The sequence below is a fragment of the Myxine glutinosa genome, chromosome 7, assembly GCF_964187855.1.
Source record: "Myxine glutinosa chromosome 7, kmMyxGlut1.1, whole genome shotgun sequence".
Lineage (NCBI taxonomy): Eukaryota > Metazoa > Chordata > Myxini > Myxiniformes > Myxinidae > Myxine > Myxine glutinosa.
In genome coordinates, this window is record NC_136267.1 from 98,767,715 (window position 1) to 98,782,818 (window position 15,104).

At 51.6% G+C, this 15,104-nt stretch overlaps 1 protein-coding gene across 3 annotated transcripts in view; it reads left to right on the forward strand.

The window, feature by feature from the left end:
* Positions 1-10,092: 10,092 nt before the first annotated feature.
* Positions 10,093-15,104, forward strand: part of LOC137431463 (zinc finger protein 148) — a 42,431-nt gene continuing 37,419 nt past the window's right edge. For 2 of the 3 annotated variants that reach the window (XM_068122808.2, XM_068122810.2), the window contains exons 1-2: positions 10,119-10,193; positions 10,349-10,423. The gene's annotated coding sequence lies outside the window, so the exon portion shown is untranslated. Of the gene's footprint in view, positions 10,194-10,348; positions 10,424-15,104 lie in introns of all 3 variants that reach the window. The other variant, XM_068122809.2, reaches the window with a different exon arrangement.

Here is a 15,104-nt window from a genome sequence, read left to right on the forward strand (position 1 = left end):
CACTTGTACCCCTCAACGCAAGACGGGGGCAAAATATTCCCCACTTGTCTTCGGGGTCTTTTTGGTGTTTTGCTCGTCGGGGTCTTAAAGGGTCTTTGCGGTATTTTGGTTCTTTAGGTTGTTTTTGGGTCTTAGGGGGTCTTTAAGGGTCTTCGGAGTATTTTGGGTCCTCTGGGTCTTTGGGGCTTATGGGTCTTTAAGTGTATTTAGGGTCTTTTGTGTCCTCGTGGTATTTTGGTTCCTCTGGGTCGTTTTGGTTTTCGGAGTTTTTTGGTCTTCAAGAGTGCTTTGGGTTACGTTTTTCAGGTTACAATTGTGGGTGGCATCAGGTTAGTAGTCCAACCAATGGGTGAAGAGCGGACATACGTACATACATACGTCCATACATAATCACAAACACTTGCTCCATTATATATAGATGGGAAAATGTATGATAACTCTGGTCTCGGGCAAGTCCAAAAGGTACTCGACCTTCAATCTCCAGTTTACTTTTCACAACGTTTTTCTCACTCGGCTGTGCAGTCTCATCCATGAAAACATTGGATATTGGAATGAGGCCATCGTTAGGCCTCAGGCCTGTAGCAAGCCGGAGCATCGAGGGAAAGGGGCTGGAAGGAGGAGGCGGGTGGAGGGAGATAGCGGAAATGAAATACAATGCGGGGTAGCATCATTAGCTGAGGGCGTAACTGTGCCGCTGATGCAGTGCCCCCCTGTAGGTTAGATCAGGAATTTGGAATTTGTTCAGGGTGCCGGCGATAGCTCGCCTACTCTTCGTGAAGGACAACGTGGGATCCTTAACGTCCACCAACGAAGGCTGACAGACGGGACGCCAGTTTATCGTCCATCCGAGCGAAGGTGCACACATTGACGAATCACTGTCTGTGAAACACCGGGATGACAGTTTATAGCTGGGTCGGGATTCGAACCCAGGCTGGACGGCTTTGAGGCGATAATGTGACACTAGGGTTGTGGAGAACGGTGGCCCTTAAAGCACGACCCTTTTTAAACATACGACAACTTTCCTGAAAATAACAATTTTGAGGTCCAATAGCAATATACTGTAGCGGCTACCGCTGGGTGTACACAATCGCCTTGCACCTGCCAGGACGCGGCCTAGTCTAGTAGGAAGACTAGGTCCCCCTGCACCCCCCGGAGATATACTTCTAATCAGTGTTTCTAGATTGGAAAAAATGTGTAGAAAATGACTAGCTATGGCCCCAAGCTGAAAAAATGTCCCACATACCATTTTTATGCAAATTACTGCTGCCATTATCAAAAAAACGATTTTTGACATATCTCAGCCAATATTGCAGATAATTGAAAAATGAAGGTGTCTAGACCCATGTTTTGAAGGGCATAGATCATGATAGAACTATTCATAACATGATTACATGTGTCTATGGTATACTAGTATGCATATTAATGCTGTAATTACAAAATAATCAGTTTTACAAATGATAAGGATACGTTAATACTGCAGATAACTTAACATGGTACATAAGGGGTCTAAACCCAGGTATTTTCAAGGTTAAATGTCAACAAGATGCTCCTGAGTCTTGCATAGGGGCGGGACATTGGCAGTAACATTGGTACCACTCAACTTTTCTTCCCACCATTGACTTTGTATTGCGAGAGATTTTCACTTGCTTATTTAAAGGTTTCTCACCCAGCCCACGTAAAATCTACCAACTCCTGCTGTTAACTCCCAAACATATTTTTTTATGTTATCCAATCACAGTGCAGAAATGACAGACTAGAGATCCAAATTAGTGCTGCTATAGCTGCCATTTTACATTTCCATCCATGTAACATGCGCGCTCGCGCGCTCGTATCAATTGGTAATGTCGCGCGCTCGTATCAATTGGTAACGTTGATGTTATTGAATACCTCAGTTGAAAGTTCAGTCTTCCATTCCATCTGTGTGTTGTTCTTGGTATTCATCCTCCAATCTAGCCAGGTAAGATGCTAACTATAATGTTACTCACACTCTTGACTTCAGTTTCTGCATGAAATCATAAACAGGCAGAATAACAGCTGAGCCAGCTAGCACCATGTTAGCTAACGTTAAAGCTAGCCTCATCTATGTACAGTATGTTCCTAATGTCGGTGTAACTTAAACTTTTGTTAATGCCAAACATGAGACATATCTGTTGACTTCTGTATATGAATTGAACCAGAAAGAGGCACGACAGCTGAGCTAGCTACAGTAACTTAGCACAATGTTTCATTGGCCTAGATAGCTAACGTTAGTGTGGAAGAATTTAGATGTTTTAGCTATTAGCACTTTTGATGCCACTAAACATGGTTTAGTCAGCTAAAAAGTACCCTAGTGTAGAACATGACTCAGAACCTCTGTTACCTCACTGAAAACTCAGAGCCTCCTTTCACAGGCACTTTTAACATCATTCGTGATTTCTTATTTGTCATTTAACAGTGATGGTAGACATCGACAGCAAGCATGCCCAAAAGAAAACGGAGTGTAGAACCTGCAGCCCAAAGCTCTCCTCCTACATGCATCCTTCATGTACCATCCATGTCTGATCATGGGGATTTCACGCCCCTCCGTAAAATTAAAGGATCTGCTTCAGAAAAACTGCAACTGCTTCAAAAGATCCGGGATAGACGTCTCAACCAACCGCATGACTCCCCATGTCGTATGCAATCAGTATGTGATCAGATCCCGGCAACTCTTCCTGATGACCTAGAAAGAGTAGGATATCACAGCAAGTGTTATAAGCACTTTGTCCGCCACTTTCATCGTCTGGGAGATGATACAGAACCAGGGCCATCAACCTCATCATGGCATCACTCTCCTCGTAAACCAGGAGGTTCTGCTGAACCCATCTTCCCGCCAGAGTGTATATTTTGTGAGAAAGTTGAGACCAAAGATGCTCATCGCAATACTGAGAGGCCTACAACCTTCCCATCCTTTAAAAACAAAGAAAATGCATGGGAGCAAATCGAAACACGGGCTGAGAAAATGGGTCTCTATCGACTCCATCGAAAGGTGAAAAACAAAGACCTCTTTGCATGTGAGGCCAAACACCATCCGTCATGTTTTAAAGCTTTCCGCACAGCATTCTACAACTATGAGCGTGCGATTCACAGAGCCGAAGCACCAAAGGAGCAGGCTTGCATGTCAGCCGCCCATGAAAAGGCATTCAACTCAGTACTGGAACACATTCAAACCCAGGTCATCCAGCAGAATAAAGTTCTACAGCTTTCTTCCTTGCGCTTGCTCTATGTCGAGGAACTGAAACTGAATGGATATGAGAACTCAAATTATCGGTCAGAGAAACTACTGAAACGCCTACAGAATGACCCAATCAAGGAGCATATCCACTTCACGAAGGTTGATCATGACAAATGTGATGTCATTTCTTTCTGGCTTGTGCACAGCTCAAACATAACAGTTCGGTCAGAACACCGGACACAGACATCCTCCTGATCCTGCTCCACCATGCCCACAACATCAAGCTGACGGTGTACCTGGATACAGGGTCAGGGAAGCATCGCCAACTTGTCAACGTCTCTGAGCTGGCAGAATCCCTGGGAGAGGACTACTGTGCCACTCTCCTGGGGTACTATGTGTTCAGCGAAGAAGACTACACCAGTGCCTTCAAAGGGAAGGGAAAAGTCGGGCCCTTGAAAAAGCTGGAGAAGAATCCCAGGTTTCACAGGGCATTCGGTGAACTGGGTGACAACTGGGATGCCAACCCTGAGGTGGAGAGGCAGTTAGAAAAATTCACCTGTGTGATGTACGGCCAGAGTCGCGAGTCATCAGTGGACATTGTCCGTGCCAAGCTGCTACGAAAAATGGTGGGAGAGGACAAGACCCTCACATCCAAGTCCAAGGTTGATCTGGCTCGCCTTCCTCCATGCCAGTCTGCCCTGAAGCCGCACATCCAGCGTGTGAACCACCGCGTAGCATTGTACAAAAGAGCCGATCAACCTATCATCGAAAAGCCAAAACCTTATGAGGAGCAAGGATGGATAAGGACTGATGAAGGACTGTTGAAACCAATGTGGTCCAGTGGTCCCATCCTACCAACCTCACTGGTGGATCTTCTGAACACAGGAGAGCACGAAGAGGAGGAGGAAGAGGAAGGAGAAGAAGAGTTTGACTCTGACGATTTCGATGAAAATGATGATGACTGACTCAGTGTAGAATCACTAATGCTAATGATGTTTATCTAAAACAAGCAAGAGAAGAGTGGTCACATTGAGTGCTAGGACTATTTTGACAGTTGTAATATTTAGAAAAATAAAACTTTGTGTTAACGTCTGTGTAGACGGACCTTAATATGAGTCTATTATTTCGTAAAACTGTGATTATTTTGTAAATAAAGCACTAATTAGCATACTAGCAAACCATAGACACAGGTGATCTTGTTATGAATAGTTCTATCATGATCTACACCCGTCAAAACATGAGTCTAGACACCTTATTTTTTCAATTATCTGCAATATTGGCTGAGATATGTCAAAAATCGTTTTTTTGATAATGGCAGCAGTAATTTGCATAAAAATGGTATGTGGGACATTATTTCAGCTTGGGGCCATAGCTAGTCATTTTCTACACATTTTTTCCAATCTAGAAACACTGATTAGAAGTATATCTCCGGGGGTGCAGGGGGACCTAGTCTTCCTACTAGACTAGCCAGGGCGCAATCGCCATGCCGGGCTCGTCCGGATGGGCCCAGACGCGCCTCTCCCGGGCATGCCCGGACTCGCTGTTCCCGGGCTCGCCCGAACCTCCCGGGCACGCCCAGTCTCGTCTTTCCCGGGCACGCCCGGTCTCGTCTTTCCCGGGCATGCCCGCTCTCGCCTTTCCAGGGCTCGCCCAGAACGCCCGGGCATGCCCGCTCTCGCCTTTCCAGGGCTCGCCCAGAATGCCCGGGCATGCCCACTCTCGCCTTTCCAGGGCTCGCCCAGAGCGTCCGGGCATGCCCGCTCTCGCCTTTCCAGGGCTCGCCCAGAGCGCCCGGGCACGCCCAGCCTCGCCTTTCCAAGGCTCGCCCAGGATGCCCGGGCAGGTCCAGACTCGCCTTTCCAGGACTCGCCCTTGACACCCGGGCATGCCTGGTCTCGCTTTTCCCAGGCAAACGCTCCGGCATAAATGTGTATATATATTGCTGCCCGATAAACGGGCTTTTCAGAGTACCCGAGTTTGATACGTGCAATAAAGCAACTCGGGCGAATTTCCGTCTTTGGTCGCGTCAATCCTTTCGACTCGCGTTGGAGCACAGCTCCTTCATTGGTGACCCCGAACATGGACACGGCAGTGGCTCTTAAACTGCCTACCTTCTGGGAGGCTCACGCGGCTGTTTGGTTCGCCCAGGCGGACTCCCAGTTCGCCCTGCGAGGCATCACCGCCGAAGACACCCGCTTCCACCATGTCGTGGCAGCGCTCGGCTCCGCCACCGCGGCCCGCGCCCTGAGCCTCCTCGAGCGCCCGCCAGCTGCTGACAAGTATGACGCGATTAAGACGCTCCTCCTCGACGCTTTCGCCCTCTCACTGGCGGCACGCGCATGGCGCCTGCTCGACCTGCCTGAGCTCGGCGACACGCGCCCGTCCGAGCGCATGGACTACATGCTCTCGTTGCTCGGTGAGCACTCTCCGGATTTTCTGTTCCGCGAGCTGTTCCTTCGCCAGCTGCCTAACCCGGTACGCCTCGCCCTGGCTGGCACGTCGATCACGGATCCCCGCGCCCTCGCCAGGGAAGCCGACAAGATCTCCTCGGCGGGCCAGCACATCAGAGCGGCTACCTGGAGCCCGCCGCCGTCCGAGGCGACGCCCACGACGCCCGAGCGCCCTGCACGGTTGGAGGCCGAACTGCCGGTGCAACTGGCGGCCGCCACGCCGCGCCGACCACTTCCAACACGACGGCCGGGGCCTCCACCTGACCAGGCGTGGTGTTATTACCACGCCAGGTTCGGACACAAGGCTCGGACATGCCGACCCCCGTGCACTTTCGGCAAGTCGGAAAACGGCCGGGCCGGCGTTCATTACCAGCCATGAGCGCCGGCCACTCGGGCAACTTGCTTTTTATTAAGGACAAAGCGTCCGGGCGGCGTTTCCTTTGTGACACCGGCGCCCAACTGAGCGTCATACCCGCCTCCGAGCAGGACAGGCGGAACGCCGTTTGCGGCCCCTCTTTGGTCGCTGCTAATGGATCGGCCATACGCACTTTCGGCCCGTGCAACGTCACCCTCTGCTTCGGCAGCCAGCACTTTCAGTGGACCTTTGTGACCGCCAGCGTCCCCATGGCTTTGCTGGGCGCCGACTTCCTCTGCGCGCACGGGCTGCTGGTCGACGTCAAACGACGTTGCCTTGTCAATGCCGAGACCTTCAGCTCCCTGGCGTGTACGATGAGCAGCTCCGCGCCGACCGAACTGGCATGCGCCCTCCCGACGGCGAACGAGTTCGCTCGCCTGCTCGCGGAATTCCCGGCCCTCACGCGGCCGATGTTTTCGGCCGTCGCAGTGCGACATGGGATCGAGCACCACATACCCACTACGGGCCCACCGGTCTATGCCAGGGCCCGCCGCCTCGACCCGGCCAAGCTCGCCGTGGCAAAGGCCGAGTTCGACGCGTTGGAGCGCCTCGGCATCGTGCGGCACTCCGATAGTGCGTGGGCCTCACCACTGCACATTGTGCCAAAGCCGGGGGGCGGATGGCGCCCCGTGGCGACTACCGCCGCCTCAACGACGCTACCACCCCCGACAGGTACCCGATCCCGCACATCCAGGACTTTTCCGCCCGTTTGGCGGGACGGGTCATATTTTCAAAAATTGACCTGATACGGGGATACCACCAGGTACCTGTCCGGCCGGCCGATGTCCCGAAGACGGCCGTCATCACGCCGTTCGGCCTGTTCGAATTTTTGAGGATGCCGTTTGGCCTCAAGAACGCGGCCCAGGCGTTCCAACGCTTGATGGACGGCGTGCTTCGCGACCTGCCATTTCTTTTCATCTATCTAGACGACATCCTCGTCGCCAGCACGTCCCGCGCCGAGCACCTCCTCCACCTCCGAACACTGTTCGGTCGCCTCAGTGAGCACGGCTTAATTGTCAACCCGGCCAAATGCCACTTCGGCACGACGACCGTTGACTTTTTGGGCCACCGCATCACCAAGACCGGGGCCGTGCCGCTGCCGACCAAGGTCGAGGCCATCACCACGTTCCCGCGTCCCCGCTCCATCAAGGCCCTACAAGAGTTCCTCGGCATGGTGAATTTTTATCACCGATTCGTGCCCCGCACTGCTCAGCTCATGCGGCCCCTTTACGAGGCCCTCCGGGGCAAGCCGGCCAAGCATGACATCGTCTGGTCCGCGGCCATGGACGCGGCATTCGCGAGTGCAAAGCGGGCCCTCGCCGACGCAACGCTGCTGGCTCACCCGGTGCTCAACGCGCCCATCGCCCTCACTACGGACGCCTCCAACTACGCGGTGGGCGCCGTCCATGAACAATGGGTGGACAGGGTTTGGCAGCCACTCGCTTTTTTCAGCCGGCAACTCCGGCCGAACGAGTTAAAATACAGCACGTTCGACCGCGAGCTGCTCGGTCTATTCCTGGCCGTTCGCCATTTCCGCCACCTCCTGGAGGGCCGCCCGTTCACAGCTTTCGTCGACCACAAGCCATTGGTTTACGCAATGGCCAAAGTCACGGAGCCGTGGTCGGCCCGCCAGCAGCGCCACCTCTCCGCCGTGTCGGAATTTACCACGGACATCCGGCACGTCGCCGGCAAAGACAACGCCGTGGCCGACTGTCTTTCTCGGGCCAGCGCGAACGCGGTCCACCTCGGCGTGGACTTCGCGCTCATGGCGGCCGACCAGACCACCGACACCACGGTGCAGGCCCTCCGGGCGGCGGACACGGGCCTCCGCCTGGCTGACATCCCCTTCGCGGACACTGTCCTGCTCTGCGACGTCTCCCAGGGCCAGCCTCGCCCCATCGTGCCCATTACCTGGCAGCGCCGCATCTTCGCCTCCATCCACGGCCTTTCTCACCCGGGCCGGAAAGCTTCTCAGAAGCTGGTGTCGGCGCGTTTCGTCTGGCACGGCCTTCGACGGGACGTCCGCGACTGGGCCAACGCCTGCACGGCCTGCCAGCGGGCCAAGGTCCACCGCCACACCCAGGCCCCGCTGGCACCTTTCACCGTGCCTGAACGGCGTTTCGACCACGTCCACGTGGACCTGGTGGGTCCCCTGCCCCCATCGCGGGGGTTCACCCACCTGCTCACCATGGTGGACAGGACCACCAGGTGGCCAGAGGCCGTGCCCCTCACCTCCACCACCACCGCCGACGTGACGCAGGCGTTCATTGCCACCTGGGTCGCGCGCTTTGGCGCACCGGCGGACATCTCGTCCGACCGCGGCCCACAGTTCACGTCCGAACTTTGGGGCGCGGTCGCCCGCTCGTTGGGAGTCACTCTGCACCGCACCACGGCCTACCACCCCCAAGCCAACGGGTTGTGCGAGCGGTTTCACCGCTCCATGAAGGCCGCACTCATGGCCGGCCTTCAGGACGACGGTTGGGCCGACCGGCTGCCGTGGGTCCTTTTGGGCCTCCGCACGGCCCCCAAGGAGGACCTTCGGGCGTCCGCCGCCGAGCTCGTCTATGGCCAGCCGCTCCGCGTCCCGGGCGAGTTCGTGCCCGACGCTACCAGTCCCTGGTCTGCCGCACGCCAGCGCTCGGACCTCCAGGAGGCCGCCCGACGATTTGCCCCCGTGCCAACGTCCCGCCACTGTGGCCCCCAGTCCTACGTCCCCCCGGCGCTTCGCACAGCGGAGTACTTTTTGTGCGTCATGACTCATGACGCACACCGGGGGCCACTTTGGCCGCCGTACGACGGGCCCTTCCGGGTCCTGCGACGGGGCGACAAGTCATTCGTCGTCGACTTCGGCGGCCTGTCAGACCGGATTTCTGTGGACCGCCTCAAACCGGCGCACGTGGACGTCGACCGACCACCACGGTTGGCCCTTCCTCCGCGGCGAGGCCGCCCCCCCGTCCACAGTTCCCCCCGCTCGACCACTCACCACCACATCGGACCCCCCCCCCCCCACGACCCTCCAGGGGTCGCTTCGGCCGGGTCATCCGGACCCCCCTTAAATTGACCCTGCCGGTGCAGGTCGATTCTGGAGGGGCGTGTGTAGCGGCTACTGCTGGGTGTACACAATCGCCTTGCACCTGCCAGGACGCGGCCAGGGCGCAATCGCCATGCCGGGCTCGTCCGGACGGGCCCAGACGCGCCTCTCCCGGGCATGCCCGGACTCGCCCGAACCTCCCGGGCACGCCCGGTCTCGTCTTTCCCGGGCATGCCCGCTCTCGCCTTTCCAGGGCTCGCCCAGAGCGCCCGGGCACGCCCAGCCTCGCCTTTCCAAGGCTCGCCCAGGATGCCCGGGCAGGTCCAGACTCGCCTTTCCAGGACTCGCCCTTGACACCCGGGCATGCCCGGTCTCGCTTTTCCCGGGCAAACGCTCCGGCATAAATGTGTATATATATTGCTGCCCGATAAACGGGCTTTTCAGAGTACCCGAGTTTGATACGTGCAATAAAGCAACTCGGACGAATTTCCGTCTTTGGTCGCGTCAATCCTTTCGACTCGCGTTGGAGCACAGCTCCTTCAATACGATATTTCCACTTTTCAGATGGGGCAAACCCTTCTCCCACCCAGGGCAAGCGGTACCTAGCGCGTGACGTCACATCCGTAAACACACAACTCCTATAGACCTATAGAGGGCACTCATTCACTCAGACCTGTACATCCTGACGGAGTGAGGGGAGAGACGGTTGACGGGTTGTTTGGATCAGTGCGGTCGTTCATTGTGCGAAAAGGAATTAAATGGAGCGGGTTCAGATTCCCACAATATCGGCACACGTAACTTATGGAGGAGGCCTCTCATATACTGTAACTCTAAAGTTGACAAGCCAGGGTAATTTTTGCGGTGTAACAGCTGCAGCCACATGGCATAGTATTATGCAGATTTATTCAAATAAAACAGTCACGCTGGCCATCGAGGCTTATTAATCGCGAAAATAAAATAAACTGAAATCACACGACCTGAGGAAACACCATTAGCAGCATATAGATTGTAGTAGATCTGAAAATCGCCATTGACCTCAATTCAAGTGGATCGCTGCTTTCAACGCAGGAAGCGCTTGGGGCAGCAGCAACAAAACAAACAAAGGTAAAGTGTGCTCGGTGTGGAAAAGGTCGCCGTGTCACACCAGGATGTAAATCGCACCTTTGCAATGGTCCGCAGCGTTCAAATCCAGTGCATTTGCAGTTTTTCCTCACACATTCCGTTGGGCAATCTGTCGCGCTCTCTGCTCCCGTGTGCAGGGCTCGGCAGCTCGGCCGCCATTCCGCGCCATGCTGTCCTCCGAGTCCGCCTATGTGTTCCAAACCCGTTAGCAGGTACTAACCGCACTCGCACACACGCACACACACGCTGCGATTGCGGGTGCTCGTTTTGGGTGTATTTTGACCGTACGTCGTTTCCATGTACGGTATTATTGCATCTCGTGCTCGGTGTTTAGGTAGGCCTCGCTAGTCCGAACTGTAGGCCTTTGGGAAAGGTTTGTTTGTTTTGATCGACCTATTCGTGACACGTCTTGAACTCTGTCGAATATCGAATTCCGAATACCTGCACGAATATGTGCGAGGCCTTGTTTTCGCGCGCTCGCACGTACTCGTACCTTGTGTCACTCAAATCCGAACTGACTCGGGTGCCCTTTGTCTGATTTATTTATTTATTTATTTTAACTCTTGGTGCCTGCAATTTTATGGAGTTACCGGTTGTTAATATTTCCAATGTTTGCACCCAATTCCCGACATTTTCCTTTTGAAATTGAAGATGATTTCACATCGTTTTGGCAATTTTCGGGATTCTTCGCCTGGCTTGCTTGTTGGATTTGATTCTGTGTCCCACGGATGTTTACCTGTGCACCTTTGTAGTGAGTGACCTCGTAACGCCTGCCGGGGTTCTCCTGTTTATTTATTTTCAAACATTTCTGCTGCCTTGCTGAATTAAGTGGGTCTGGAGTTCTGGCACTTGAATCTGACTCCCAGGAGGAAATGTGATGATGATAACCTGTTGGTGAATAGGTAAATCAGCTGATACCAGGTGATTTTGCGTGTTGGAGAACACCAGTGCAATGAATCAACAAAAGGACTTTTAAAGCTGCAAAGCCGCCCCTCCACCGCTCCAATAATTGAAATTCCACTTCTCAAACTACATTTCTTTGTAATCTTACTATAATTCACCAAATGTCCGTTCCCAGGTACCGCAAAAACGGCTGAACCGATCGCAACGATATTTTGGGTGGGTAATCCTGGGACCCCCTGGAGTAAAATAGGCTATATTGGTTTTCCAATTTTTCCAGTTTTTCCAAACACGATGGAATAATATTTACCGATATGAACAGTGATGTGGCTTTTATTGAAATTCTACAAATACTGTTTAGATTTTGACGAGAATTAAGAACCTGCCGCGAATGCAGAAGTGGACAGATTATGGCAACGTTTTTCATGGAAGTCCTTCACGAACTTGCTGTCCATGTCTGACGTGCGACTGAAGGTGCTACAGGAATGTGGAATTTATTGGTTTCATGCTTTAGCATTCGCCGTTTCTGCATTGTCTGTTTGCTTCTGGCCTCCCACCCGTGCGTAGCACGTGTACCTCACTAGCATCTCTAAAACGGCAATCGTGCCATATTGCCATGGTTCCTGACGGTTCGCACAGGTCGGCAATACATGGAGCAAAGTGAAAATGGGGCTAAGCAATAGGTTCACCTCTGTTTATCTGTTCACAATAGTAAAGGTGGCTTGATGAAATATTTGGGAAATACCACTACCGTGTGGCCAAAAGTGCCAAATTATCCATGGATGTTCCTCATGCCATAATGATTAATTTCAGAAGGTAACCACCCAGAAATAGTACAATGAAACCTCAGTAGGGCATACTGAAATTCAACATCGGATTTTACCCACCGATATGACGTATGTCCTCAGTCGGTCTTTTTAGAAGTTATTGGGAAAACATCAACACCAAACAGTCAAAATGCATATAATTAAACTGATATAGATATCACGTGTACATTTATTCACTTTAAATGAAAAAAAGGTGTATAATGTTTCATATGTCATGGCTGTAAATAGGGGGACAATGGTGGACAATATTTACCTCCACCACCAAACTTGTATGGAGGTTATGTTTTCACTCCTGTCTGTTTGTCTGTCTGTCTGTGAACAAGATATCTCAAAAAGTTGTTAACGGATTCGGATGAAATTTGGTGGAGATGTAGCATAATGTGACAAGGACGAAATGATTAGATTTTGGTGAAGATCCGGATTCAGCTGCTAGAATTTTTAATGTGATTCTTCCCCATTGAGTGATGGGGCCAAAATGATATTATTTCAAACATTATAGACGGATTATGACAAAACTTGGTGGATGAGTTGGATTGGTTACAAGAACAAGCAGATTAGGTTTTGGTTCAGGTCCGCATCCATATCCGACCTATTGGTGGGATAAAACCACCGTTTAGAAGCCATTTCCCCCCGCAAAGCGGGGGTTGGCCTTTTTCGGGGACCGTGGTTGTTGTTGTTTTTTTGGTCCCCTTTTTGAAGCAATGTTTTACGGCCGGATGCCCTTCCTGCCGCCAACCCTGTTTGTCGCCTTTTTACGACACACAGGGAATTACCAGTGAACTGGTACTCAATTAGCCGACCTCAGAAGGATGACAGGCTGAGTCAACCCCCCTGGCGTTAATTCAGCGATTGACCGGGATTCGAACCCAGGATCCTAGGATCCTAAGCTGGCACCCTAGCCGCTAGCCCAACACTAGGTTCTGACCTATATCCGACCTATTGGTGGGATGCAAAACATAAACTGTTCAATCTGGCGGAGGTATGCGCACTACCCAGTGCCGTTCTACTCTACATCCAGTTTCTGTTCCTCTTTGATATTGCCCAAGTTCCTGCAAGATTTAACAAAGCCGGATTCACAACTCTTGTAAATTCTTCCTTTCATTTTTAGTGGTATTTTTGTATCACACAACACTCCACTTAACTTCCTCCAATTATTCCAACCAGAACTAATCCGCTGCTTAATTTAAATTTCCATACTTCCATCTTCTGCCACCATTGACCCCATACACTAGAAATTACTCACTTTCTCCACATCTTCAGGCAAAGTCTGTACATTTTGAGCCCGATCCTCTTCCCTAGGCTCAAACTCAATCCACACGTGTTGAGTCTTTGGTCAACTGATCTTCATACGCCTTTTTTCCAGCACTTTTCTCCGTTTCTCCAGATACCCTGTCATCTTCTCATCATCCCAACCATGCAGCCATATGTCATCTGCAAACATCATTGGCCTTGGCTTTTCCTGTCTCACTTGCTCGGTTAGAATTCATCCATGACAAATAGGAATGGCTTCAGAACTTATCCTTGATGCAATCCAACTTTAACTTTAAAACTCTCATTCTCTCCCATACTGCTTCTTGCTCTTGTCTGGCACTCCTTCTCCATGTCCTGTAATAGTCATACATACTTCTCAGACTCCACAAATTTTCGCACATCTCCAACACACACGCATTCTTTTTTTGCCTGTTAACACCGCACCGCATAGCACACGTCACTGAACTGCATAACCTCTGTAATAACTCATCGTTCATTTCACCTTACCACGTCGCTCATTCGGCACTGCCGTGCATGGAGGTCTTGTAATAAACCCGGAGGACCAATGCGGCTCAGGAAGTGAAGCCAGTGCTCGTGTTCCGGTGGCCATATTGGCGTACAGATCATTTTGTAAGCAAACTTGAGTAGAGACTGATTGCTCTCAAAGATTGCTTTCATGGAAAATTGTTGATTCTTTGGAGTTATTTGCTCCCTAATTGTGGGAGACTGAATGGGGATTCATCCAGCATCGAGATGCCTGGACTTGGGACCAGGCAAAGGTGCAGTTAAAGGTTCAATCACATCCAACAGAAAACATAAAAACAACATGAATTGATTCCAAGTGAATATTTACACGAGTAGTCCTGCCATTATAGCCTAGTCCTGCCATTATAGCCGCTGGATTGTGATCCACCATAAACTATTGATGATACCTGATATTCCTTACTGATGAGAGAACAAGAACAGCTTGCTGTACTTCTTCCTGATGTGCTCCTCACCTTGCTGTTCATTTATTGTTCTCACCTGGTGATGGAATCGGACTTTGCAATGGCATTCAGAGATGCTCCGAAACAGTGCGAAGCTGTTTTTATTGTCAGCCTCTGAATCAAACGTGTTCACTCAGCGAATCGAATGCAGATACCTGAAATCTGGTATGCTGGTACAAATCTGATATGCTGGTGCTTGGGAGAGGGGAGAGCTATTCAATAGTGATTTGGTTCACTTTCGAGCAATCCTGCAGGGGTGCAATGTATGTATTGTGTTGATGTACCTCCAAAAAAAATAAATCTGTCTGGACAGCAATGTCCTCCTTCATGACGTTAGTTTCACTCAATATATCTTTTTGTCCCCTGTCGCACAGCGGAGCGAAAGGGGGACTATGGCTTTCCCCTCCGTCCGTGTGTCTGTCCGTCCTTGCGTGCGTGTGGGCGTGCGTGCGTGCGTGCGTAAGCGAAGGACCGCATTCGAATTTGGTGTGTGGGTGCAACCCATGTCAAAATCCAAGATGGCCGCCGCCATGTATGTCTGATGCCATGTATGTCTGAACCTTATAACCTGCATATCTTGAAAAATAAGCGAAGTACCAACTTCTAATCTGGTGTGTGGGTGTATCTAGGCATAAGGAAGAACGCTATTGAAAATTGGGTCGCCACGTCAAAATCCAAGATGGCCACCACCATATATATGTCTGAACCTTGTGAGCGAAATATCTTGAAAAATAAGCGAAGTACCAACTTCTAATCTGGTGTGTGGGTGTATCTAGGCACAATCAAGAACGCTGTTTAAAATTGGGTTGCCACGTCAAAATACAAGATGGCCGCCGCCATGTATGTCCGAACCTTGTGAGATGAATATCTTGAAAAACAAGCGAAGTACCAACTTCTAATCTGGTGTGTGGGTGTATCTCGCCATAAGG